Genomic DNA, 12,368 nt, shown 5'->3' on the forward strand with positions numbered 1-12,368 from the left:
CCATCCCATGTGGTGTCTCTACTACTGCCATCCCATGTGGTGTCCCTACTTCCGCCATCCCATGTGGTGTCCCTACTACTGCCATCCCATGCGGTGTCCCTACTACACCTATCAGGGCCATAACTAGTGGTGTGTTACTGGTGCAGCCGCACAGAGCACAGGGCTCTGTGGGCGGCACCGCATTATCACCACCCACGGCACCCTGCAGCCAGTATCGCTGCGGCAGTGCTGCCTGTAGCATCCTTTTGATGTTACAGGCAGATACCCTGCCATAAATACAGCCGGAGCGTCTACACTGCTGCAGTTCCAGGTGCCCACTTATGCGAGTTGCCATGACGTCATGAGCAAAGTGAGTGGGGTCGGCACAGGAAGCTCATAGCATTTGTTACGGCTCTGACAACTACTATACCCCAGCTGTCCTCTATCTCTACTACTAATACTACTCCCAGCTGTCATCCTGTGTCTCTTCTACAGCTACCCACTTATAATGTCTCCCTACTGCAACTACTACCCACCTACCCTAACCACCTGTTTATGTGTCCCTAGTAATATAACCACCCACCTGTAATGTGTCCCTACTACTATTACTACTTCATCTCTGGATGGTGTTAACACATGACAATAATTTAAATATCAATTGTTTGGACATAGCATTTATTTTCATCTTTAGTTATTATTTTATTTTTATTATAGTCTTTCATATTTTTCACCCAGTTTTACCCAAATCTGGTCACCAGTTTGCTATGAGTGAGCCGGATAATCACCACACGTATGTGCATATCTACAGGGATTGGCCAAGTGAAGCTATAAGTTAACCCTTTCTAATCTAGGGGGTAAATCAAAGGTCAATTTGAAGTTCGATTTAGCTCAGCTCAAACTGACTCAAATCGAATTTTGAAAACCCTCTGAAATCCCCTCATTTACGAAGATTCGATTTGAGAAGCATTTCTCAAATCTAATTTGATTTTGGTTCAGTTTGGAACAGTGATTTGCTGTTCGATTTGACATGTTCATGTAACAATCGAACGGCAAATCCCACTTCAAAACGAACTGCATATCCCCAACAGCACAGAACTGCTTCATACTTCCACTTTCAGCATGAGCAGTTTGTTCTCACACAGATACATGCAGACACCAGTGAGATGCCTGCATGTATCTGACTGTAACAAGCAAATAAAGAGTTAAATGTTAAAAACAAAAAATTACGTGAGGTACCCCCCCAAAACACAACGAGGCCCAATGGGCCCTTAATGCCCCACATGCTGGTACTTGTGGTTCTACAAGTACCAGCATGTGGGGGAGTCTTGCTGGGACCTGCAGTTCTACTGTAAAGACAATGGACCTCATTCAGAGCCGCTCGCTCTGATTGAGGGCGGCCGCATCATTAAAATGATCCGGCCTCCTGGCCGCTCGCTAGGCTGTGGGTTACCACCCACAGCCTTAACGAGCGACCAGGATGATGGTCAAGATCATCGCCCATCGGGGCTTGCGATGAGACCCTTGAGGTTTGTATTAAGTACAGTGGAACCCTATGTATTTTTTCCCTGTACTTAAACAACCAGGACTGGCTTTGCAAAGTCCGGGGCTTGTTGTGTTTTTGGGGAGGGGGGGGGGGGTACCTCACCTAATTTTTTTTCTATATTTAACTATTTATTTGCTTTTTACAGTCAGATACATGCGGGCATCTCACTGATGTCTGCATGTATCTGTGTCAATTCTACCTGCTCATGCTCAAATCGAAAGCATGAAGCAGGTCTATTCATTTGGGGATTTGAAGTTCGATTTGAGGATCGATTTTGTGTTCGATTTCAAATCGAAAGATATTACATATGGGTTTTGTGTGTTGGTCTATGTAAAAATGTTTTCCCGATGTTTGATTTGAGATCGAATTGACTAAAATTCGATTTGAAATTCGATTTTACATTCGATTTGGCTTTTAGTAAATACTCAAAAGCAAAATCGCATGCAAAATCACTCAAAATGCCAAATCGACCCTTAGTAAATTTACCCTTAGGCCAGTATTGCTGAGTTAACTGACTTTCACCTATCTACCCTAGCAATATTTTATTTATTAATTCTAGTGGTGATAAGTGGCCATGGGCGTATTATAATGAGTGCAGGGTGTGTGGTGCGTTTGTAGAAAGTAGAACCTGAACCAATTTCCTGAGATCTTTGCAAGCAGAGAAGAGAATTCACCCCAGAAAAACATCACTAACGCCATTTTCCCGGAGATCTACACATATACAGTAGTCTCTGGCACAGTGCTAGAGTCTACTAGGCGCATACGCCAATGAGAGGGGTGGCCCTGTCTGGCAACTGTACACGGGCTCCATAATTTATTAAACTGAACCTGTAAGTAACAATGCTCCCTTTGTTCCATAAGTTAAACCACCTTTTAAGGATGGACAGCGGCACGCGGGGCAGTTCTGTGTTCTGGCCTCCAAAGCTAAATTTTGCCAGCAAGCCCTGGTTACAGTGACCAACAATTTGGTAGAGGAACTGACAGTAGTGAAGGTGGCAGATGATGCTTAATAGGGAGTATACATACACATACTGTAAATGAGCATATGTATTTGTTGTGTTGACTACATGCCTTAATATTATTTTTATTATCCTTTATTTATATGGCGTCACTAAGGGTCTGCAACACCTTACAAAGTACATAAACAGAAACAGTATGAACAAAACAAAAAAAAAGTGATTTACAGTACAAAACATTGCAGTAAATGGATAAGGTTTATAAACGTTGCTGTATACAAGTAAGCAGTAGGCCGGCAGAACGGAAAGGTTTGGTGCCGTTGTAGGCAGTGGGGAGGAGATGATGGTGTAAATGTGGGAGGGGACAGCACTTGAGGGAAGAGGGTCCTGCTCATGAGATCTTACAATCTAATTAACCAAATTGTAAATTCAATTCTGCATTGAAATTCAGTAGCTAAAATCATTTCAGATGCAGCCTTATACAGTAGGTTTTATTATCGGTTGTGGCAGTGGCAGCTAACAGAGATTACGGTGTGCACTCCCTTCAAGGTATTATGTATAAAAAGAGAGAGAATTTTTGGCTATGCAAACTCACTACAAAAATGCAGTCTCAGATGGTTAAAAATAATTTAAGAGTTCTATTCTACACAAACATTGTTAAAAACAACTATATCTCGCATCAATAAATCACTAATAGATATAGCCAGAAAAATATATAAAATCAGTCCAATCCTGCTCCATTTGGCAGGAGTAATAAAGATTTCATGTACATAAAGTAAGAGTCTGCTCAACAACTTCTCATAGGTCACACAAATTGGATAATTAATGGTACAAACAAATTTTTACTTTGTTAATGCAAAGCAAGAGAACACTAAACTCATGATATACTTGAATATCTCTCAATAAGTGATACTAGGTGTAATACATCAGTTCAAAGGACAGCATATAACTGTCCAAAACCAGGCATATGGGGGAGCTTTATCTCTCTTGTCTAATAGTGAGAGCCTTAATAATTAGTTCCAGACTGTGTGAATTAAGGAGGCAATGTCCCAATATCTCTCCAGAGGCTTTTAATCATAGCAGTCACTCCAATAACTTGTCTAATCTCTCAATCATGTCTGTCACCACAGTATCTAGTCTACCCTGTAATTCATTGTCACCCCAATAGCTACAGTAGTCTAACATCTTTCATTTTCCCCAATAACTAGTCTAACATCTCATTTATTTCTGTCACTCCAATAGCTAGTCTTACATTTCATTCATTGCTCTCACCCCAATAGCTAGTCTAACCACTCATTGATATCTGTCACCTCAGTAACTATTATAGTATCTCGTTCTTATATGTCACTATGATAGCTAGCCTAGCTTCTAATTAATTTGTCACCCCAATGGCTAGTGTTACCTCTCATTCATTTCTGTCATACCAACGGTTTGTCGAAACCGCGCATTCATTTCTCTCACCCCAATAGCTAGTATAAACTCTCATTCCTTCCTGCCACCTCATTAACTAATCTAACCTCTGTTTTGAACTCCTGGAAACCTTTCTTATATGATCAGATTTTGACCCATTTTAAGGGACACAATATTTTGGAAAGATGCTATTATGGACTAGCCAGATTAATAAGGGTTGGTACGGGATGCCAGCCCTCTGAATCCCAGCGGTAAAAATCCTGTTGCCGGCATCCTGACAGGGTTAGGACACTAACACCTGTTGGTCGGTATCCTAACCCTCCCCCTCTCCCTACCCCTAATCCATGGTTTCTGGTGCCTAAACCTAGCCTCCCCCCTAGAGCCTAAACCTAACCTACCCTCCCTGCACCCTAAACCTAACCCTTCCCCTTACTGCCTAACCCTAACCCAGCCCCTAGTGCCTAACCCTAACCCCTAGCCATAGTGCCTAACCCATAGCCCTAACCACTAGACCAAACCCTTCCCCTAACCCAACTACTTAGCTTAGGGATTTCTGTGGTCAGGATGCCGTTACCAGGATTTGGACAGGTGTTCGTCTGCATTCTGAGTGTCAGAATTCCCGCGGTCAGATTTATGACCGCATCCCATTAATACATGCGGTCGTTTTTTGGAAAACTACGCCCCTGGCCGCTCGCATCCTACGTCATGTCCGCTATTTATTAGATTAATCGAGTACATCGACCAGCGTATGAACTGCTTGCTATTCTTGTGGTTGGTTTTTCCTACCGCAATCTTGCAAGCAGTTCTGACTGTAAAATAACCCAGTGACGTTGTCAATGACGCTGCTGTATTAATTATGCACACCCTTAAAACGCCCGTTTTGACCTTTAAGCACGCCTGCGTTCGGATCTCCACTCCCCGTTTTCAAGCACCTTCCCCTGTTACCACCCACATACGCCTCCTCCTCCACTCAAAATAGCAGGCATTCGCTATTTAGCGAACAAACGATTTTCGGCTGCACTGACTGGTTCGCGCATGCGTATTACGATCCGTATGCATGCGCAGTTGTGCAAACATCACTCGGAACGAACGAGCGGCCGCTTACGAGCGGCTCTGAATCAGGCCCATAGTCCATGCAACTGTTATTGGGCCAGAAGCAGAGGCATTTCTAAACACATATGACAAAATGTTTCTCGATACAGATACAATGAATTCGTATACTGTAAAACTTTAATATCGCGTCCCTTGAGGATAAGTGGTCAAATGGTTTTCATGGTTGTTGTATCACATGAAAGCATCTTTCCTTAGATTGGATGTGTAGATATCGTAGGTTAATAGTCTCTCTTATGTAATAAGAGTACTTTCTTGGTGTGATTGTTGTTTCATCCATGCTGGGTCACAGGAAGCAGGAGGAATGCTAATGTTCTTTTATTTCATGTTATGACTTTTGAAGCAGCAAATCTATTGTGTTACACAAAAAACAGCAGAGATCTCTGTGCACTCAAGTAGCCTGTTTTTGTGTGAGAATCAATCATTGCGATATATCAAAGTAAACGTGCATTCTTTAGTGCTGTACAACAAGATGAAGGAGAATAGTTTGTATAGCTACAAACTAGCCCTTGTTGGCATTCTTGAAATCTGAGGTTCATCTGATTATTACCTTGTAGGGTTTGAACTATGTATGAAGATGCTTTTTTTAAAAAGACATATCAGTGCTGCTGCTCAGTAATATCAGCCTTCCAACTGCTTAACACTATGGCCTACAAATGTGCACCATTCATCTTACTGGTGACTTCATATTGGCATTTATGAGAGAGCTACACGGATGATATGTGTTATTGTTATGTTCCTATTAAGGGGCATATTCAATTAGGTGCGAAAAGTCCTGTACTTTTATGCCGGACTTTTCTCAATCTATGCTGGTTTTCCATGCCAAAAAGTACCGTGCGCATCTCCGCTTATCCCCATATTCAATTAGAAATCAGCGAAAATGGGGCCCGGCAAAACTGTAACATGCATAAAGTACTGTCAGATTTTGGGAAATCAGCCTGACACCCCCCACAAGATGCACTGACATTGGGGATCACTATAGATACCCCCGAATAGGTCTGCTGAATGTATTTTGGGGGTCCTTAAATGCTGTCAATAGCTGCTATTTAGCGTCTTTGCATTAGTGGTGAAGAATAGCATTTAGCAGTGTTTTTTTGGTGAAAATAAGTTGGGCCATCAAATTTGGGGTACATGAAAATGGGTGCTAGCATATTCTAAAGTTGCTAAAGTGAACTTTTAAAAAACTTTAAAAATCCACCTGCCGCAACCACCTACAAACTTAAAAATACCTGGAGCATACTTGGGGAGGCCCCTGGAGTCTATTTTGCTAGTTTTTAAGTTTGTCCCCCAACTTTGGACTTTTTTGCCCCCAAAATGAAAGTACTTTTTTGGTGTGATCTAAAGTATTTTTTAAACTTTTTTTGATGCAGTTTACGCTTGGGGGACTGTCCCAGGGGTGCAGGGTTTTTTCTGAGGTTTGCACCCCAAAACCCCTATTCTGCACTTTTATTCTACACCTATTCATAAGCGAAACTTTTTCGCGGATTCCAATGCATTGAGTTTCCGCACCTGCGAAAAGTCTGAATTGAATACGGAGGAAACTTTTAGAATTGTGAAATGACGTCACTTGCGATACTTTATTGCAGAAAACGGCTTTTCGCACCTAATTGAATATGCCCTTAGAAGTAAAACATTCAGCAGGGTAGAAAGTTAAAATATCTGAGCTGCAACACAGAAACCATTGCCCCTCACTTGGAGATTCTGAAGAGTATAATTTTTCATCTATATCCACTATGTCCACTTTCATCTATATCCACTAAATTAAGTATTTGGGGCATTATATTACCTCTCGCTTTGACTTTGTGTGCCAACACTTTCCTCCATGTTGTTAAAGCAATACAATTGTATTTTGCTCAGTTGACTGACATGAAATATCTCATGATTGGATAGAATCGTAGTTTTCAAAATCAGTCTTCTGCCCCTCCTGTTCTACATCTACCAGACATTCCCAATGCTGAAGGATGTGTAGTGAAATAGTATTTAGCGCACATCAAGTGCTCCTGCTCTAAGATTGCTTGGTTTTGGGACAGCATTACCAGTCTTATTGACAGTGTTATTAAAGTCTAAATTTTTAAATGTTTTGGGTATCAGCTAGAAGTATTGGAAAAACTCTATGATAAACTATATATTCAAATTCAGCACAGCTGCCTGGTTGCTGAACATTTCTGGAAACCAGGTCAATTAAAAGCAGAATGCTGAACTGCCCTGTCCCCAAAAAACAGCTGGTGCACCATCCAATAGGAATGATCCAAAAAATACCAATAGAGACTTTCCACACCAATAAGGAAGGGATTTAAGCCAAGATGTCACAATCTTAAAACTAAAGGAAGCTAGTTAAATGCTTTGGATTTGTAAAATGATTACACAGAATCCCCTATCAGGAAGCTACAGTAAACAATGAATTGGAGCAACACATCTGGCAACCGATTACAATGACTAGGACAAATTTAATACACAAACTAGTAATCCCTTGCCAGGGCTGCACCAATTTACACCAGCAGCCAGTTACCTGGTAAAGACCAAAGGACACAGTCACCATTTACAGTAGGCCACAGGACAAGCAGCTGCACACAACAGTGCAGTCAAGTTTGCCATAATTATCCAAGAGAAGGCGTGGGGCAGTGCTTTCTAATGGACTTTTCATATTCATTCTAAACTGTCCTTAATTATCACAGCACATACATGAACAGGAACCATAAAGAAGCACATATGGAAAGACCCTATTCCCTCATCATTTATTTACCAGAAAAAATTAAATTTGTCGATCAACAAGGGCACATAACAGTTAGAAACACTAATTTACAAGCGGATCATTTATGCACTTTAGATTGTATTAGGATACTGACATTGATGTATTAAGTGGACACAGATGATACAAGGGGTCGATTCAGACCTGGACACTAAACTGTGCGCTCTCGTTGCCAAAAGGGGCAGAGTATGCAAATTCCGCGAACACAGTGTCTGGTGTAAGGCCGCCCTCTGGCCCTGATTCAGGGCCGTCCTTCTTGATTTTTAGAGCAGCCTCCTGGCCGCTCATATAGCTGTGAGTGACCACCCACAGCTATAGCGAGCGGCCAGGAAGATGGTCACGATGGTCAAGACCATCGGGCATGCGATGAGACCCTTGTGAATGCCTCTGTCTGGGCAGCCAGGCCCCCGCCCCGCCCACCAAAGGAGGCGTGCTGTCACTCAACATCGACAGCATGCCCCCTTTGGTACGAGACCTGGAGCGACAGTTTGCCCGTCGCTATCCGGGTCCCACGCATGTGCACGACGGAGCCGGCTCCGTTGTGCGCATGCGCACTGGGCCAACATCGACCCGCTCAGCGCTCGCAAGCGGGTCTGAATCAGGCCCACTATATCTTAGAGAGCGATGGCAGAGTGAGCGCACGCCAGTATAAAGACGCCCACTTTTCTTAACACATATCATCTCCAGGAAGTGTATGATTAAGCAGAACTATCGAGAGCCATCGGAGCTGCACGCAGCGCTTGAGGTAGACCCTACTCCACCGCAAGCACTGCAATCACTGCAGGCTGAAATACAACCAAGCGACGGGTACAATGACGCTTCCATGTTAATTATACGCACCCATAAAACTCAGTTTTGATGCCCAGACACGCCTGCGTTCGCAGCAGCACTCCCCGTTCACAAGCACCTTCCCCACCCACAAATGGCACAATCTGTCACTCATAGTAGTGCTCAGTCTGTGTGCTAAGAGTGCACGATTCCCGGTCGCAATGACTGGTTCGTGCACTGAGATGCATACGCATGCGCAGACGGGTGACAATCGCCCATAACGTGCGTCCGCGGCTTAGTGTCCGGGTCTGAATCGGGCCCTAAGTGCACTGGGTTTTTCATAATCACTAGAAGCGCTCATATCTTTTCTAATGTTTTCCAGCCATTTTACTGTAGTTATTCCTCACAGTTGGCTTTGTAGGCAGCTATTGGCATGATCTAACTTGCCTGTACAGTATATGTGAGTGGTTCCCAAACTGGGTGACATGGCACCCTAGGGTGCCTTCGGGCACTTGCAGGGGTGCCACAGGTTGGTGGTCCAGAACCAAATAAAATTATGTATGATCAAGTGATAGACAAATCCAGTGCTTGCAGCTGCATATAATAGAATATGTAGACAAGCAGAAGTGCAACCTTGTCCATCACCACATACCTGAACCCAAAGATGTCACAGGTGCCATGATTCAAAAAAGTTTGGGAGCGCTGGTATATGCGTTATGAAATTCATGCACAAGATAAATTATCAGAACTGATCTTGATAAGGCTTCCACTTATAGCAAACCTCATTAAATCTCGTTAGTACCCCAGAAACATTCATACAGCCTGGTTGCACAATACAATACTTGGTACCAGTACTAGTTTTTCCCTGGGACTTAAAGTAGTGATAACTTAACAGGTGCACTTTCACAGGATATTCATCTAATAGTGCATACACAGAGTCAGATTTTTCTCCAGATCTGAACGATAACAATTTAAAAAATCGTTCATATCTGAAGGAAAATCTGACATGTTTGAGCGATGAATAATGCGCGTTCCCGATGGTCAGATAATGATATCTGACATCTGATGTGTTTGCAGTCAGATTTGGACGATTCCATTCATTTTAATGCAGTCAAAAATCGTTCATAGTTCAAATCGTTGGTCAAATCGTTCATCAAATCGTTCAATCGTTCATCTGACAAATCTGACCATGTGTATGCTCCATTAGAATACACATTTATGTGGCCTGCAGGTACCACTGCAAGGTACCATCAAAGAGATCCAGATATAGAATCAAAGAAAATCAGCAGACACTTGTTTGGTGATGGAATGGAAGAATCTCCCCTTCTTATCTTCCATTAACTCATTGGACAGAGGATTGTTACATGATGTGCCCATTAGTAGCTAAATCACTCACTGCACTTATGATAATTTTACATTTTCCAGAGATCCCAGGCTGGGGGAGTATCTAATGCTCAGATCTCCCCATCTTGGGTCAAACAAAACAGGGGTCCCTTCATTTGATGCAGTGGGTTTTTACAAGAATGCATTGTGGGTGATACAATATTATTCCTAGTCATTGTATGACAGTGAATAGTAGCAAAATTGCAATCAGAAGGAGAATGTAGACTAAGGGGGGAATACAATTATCTGCGATAATTATGATAACTTAATGCACGTTAAGTTATCGCACCCTTCGCAGGTTATTTTTGCTTATTGCTGCTATGCACGTTTGTGTTTTTTTGCTTAATCCTATTGTAAAAGACACAATGCGGCACTCGCACGATAATTTTTCATAGACGTACCAGCAATAATTATTGGTAAAAATGGGGAATTTTCCTGTACCCCAAAAAGAAAATCTCGTATAGGATAACAGTATAGAAGTGTATTAGTGTAAAAGTATTTGGGGTTCTTAAAATGTGTCAAATGGCTGTTACTGTATATGCATGTTTATAAAAGTGAAATAATGATATAAAGCAAGTGATTTTTGGCCAAGTACATGTTCTTTTTCAATTGGGGTGCATAAAATTGTCTATAAGTATATATTTGTGTCATTTAAACACACTTTAAAAAAACTTCAAAATACACCTCTAATACCCACCTGCAGTCTTAAAAACACCTGTCCCACTCATACAGCACCCCCATTTACTTGTCCCACATTTATTAACCCATTTTCCTGCACTTTGTAATTTTTTACAACCCAAAAAAGACTTAATTACTGGCCAAAAATAAAAAAAAGCTTTTGGAGTAATTAGTCATTAAGGAGGGTGTCCCAGTAGTTTTTAACCAGGTCCTGACATTTTTTAGCCAAAAATATGGGTTTTGCACAACTTGTCACGTACTCAGGAGGTGGTGAAAACTTTTCACAGCAAATGGTATTGAGAATTCGCACCCGTGAAAAGTCACAGCTAATAGGATTGCATGATAACTACAAATTCGCATGATAAGCTGTTTTTTTATGAAAAAGCAGCTAATTGAACCCCCCCCCCCTCCCCATAATCTATTTTCTGACGGTTTAGAGTTTTTTGGAAAAAATTGTTCTGACAAAAAAATCCACCCTTGTGTGTATATGTGTATCCATGTGACAGGAAATATAAATTGCAAGTCCCAGGGGACTTATGTAAATGACTAAAATATTCTCTGTAAAGCACTGTGGAATATGTGTGCACTATATATATAATATATATGTTAATAAATCATAATAAATAAGAAACTTCATTGCCCTTTTCTTTTTTGATGGCGTCTTTGGTCTGACCACCTCTTTATGAGAACACTTAATGATCAAATATCGACTTGTATTTTTTGTCTGTCTTTTTGAAAGCCATCTATATTTACTTTTAAATGATTCATTATTTTAGTTTATAAGGTGAAACAAAAAGAGAATATAGATTTGCTATTTAATTTACAACTTGAACGCTTTAACATGTAAAATAAACTAAACAGGAAGGGTTGTAGTATAGCACAGGTTCTCAAACACGGTCCTCACAACCCCAAACAGTGCATGTTTTCCAGGTCTCCTCACAGAATAACAAGTGATATAATTAGCTCCACCTGTGGATCTTTTAAAATGTGCCAGTGAGTAATGACTACACCTATGCACCTGCTGGGTGACCTGGAAAATGTGAACTGTGTGGGGTCCTGAGAACCGAGTTTGAGAACCCCTGTATTATAGCATGTTAGTTACCTTGGAATAGTAGCAGCACCAGGTTAATGGTACCGAATTGTTAGAAAAAACACACATAGGAACCAAACCAAGAAACAATTATATTTGCACAACTTTTAACACAAAATATAACAAGCAAATAGTTACAAATAATCTTAGCAAAGGAAGGAAAAACTGCTGACTTAACACACATAAAAGCATCTAATCATTGATCAACAACTTTGACAGTCTGAAAAACTATTTAAAAGGCCTTTAAAATATTTCTAAGTAACTATAGTTGGCTACAGTGGCGGGCTGGGCCGGGGGGCAGGGTGCCATGTGCCCCCCGGGCAATCTGTGTCACTGTGACACAGACTGCACCGCGTGTGTAGCGCTGACCGGACTCTGCTAGGGCCGCCTGCATGCATTTGCCCCCCACGCTAAAAGTTGCCAGCCAGCCCCTGGTTGGCTAGATACACTCTCTAGCAGAGTGCAATGTATCTAACATTCTGAGCTAAATGTAATAGGTTGCAAGTTCTTTTGCGAGATCAAACTTGCACATACTCGCAGTTTGTCACGCAACTCGCAAATGTAATAGGGTGCAAGTTGGAGGGTGTGAGTGTGTAATAAATTTGAGTGAGTGCGAGTTATTCTTGGGCAAAACTCACAATTTGTAATGCAAGTATCATTGCAAGTTGCGAATTTCAAAGAAACCTTCACATGTCAGTGAGA

Source organism: Taudactylus pleione, unplaced genomic scaffold (genome assembly GCF_031769625.1).
Source record: "Taudactylus pleione unplaced genomic scaffold, aTauple2 ptg000037l, whole genome shotgun sequence".
Taxonomy (NCBI): Eukaryota; Metazoa; Chordata; class Amphibia; order Anura; family Myobatrachidae; genus Taudactylus; species Taudactylus pleione.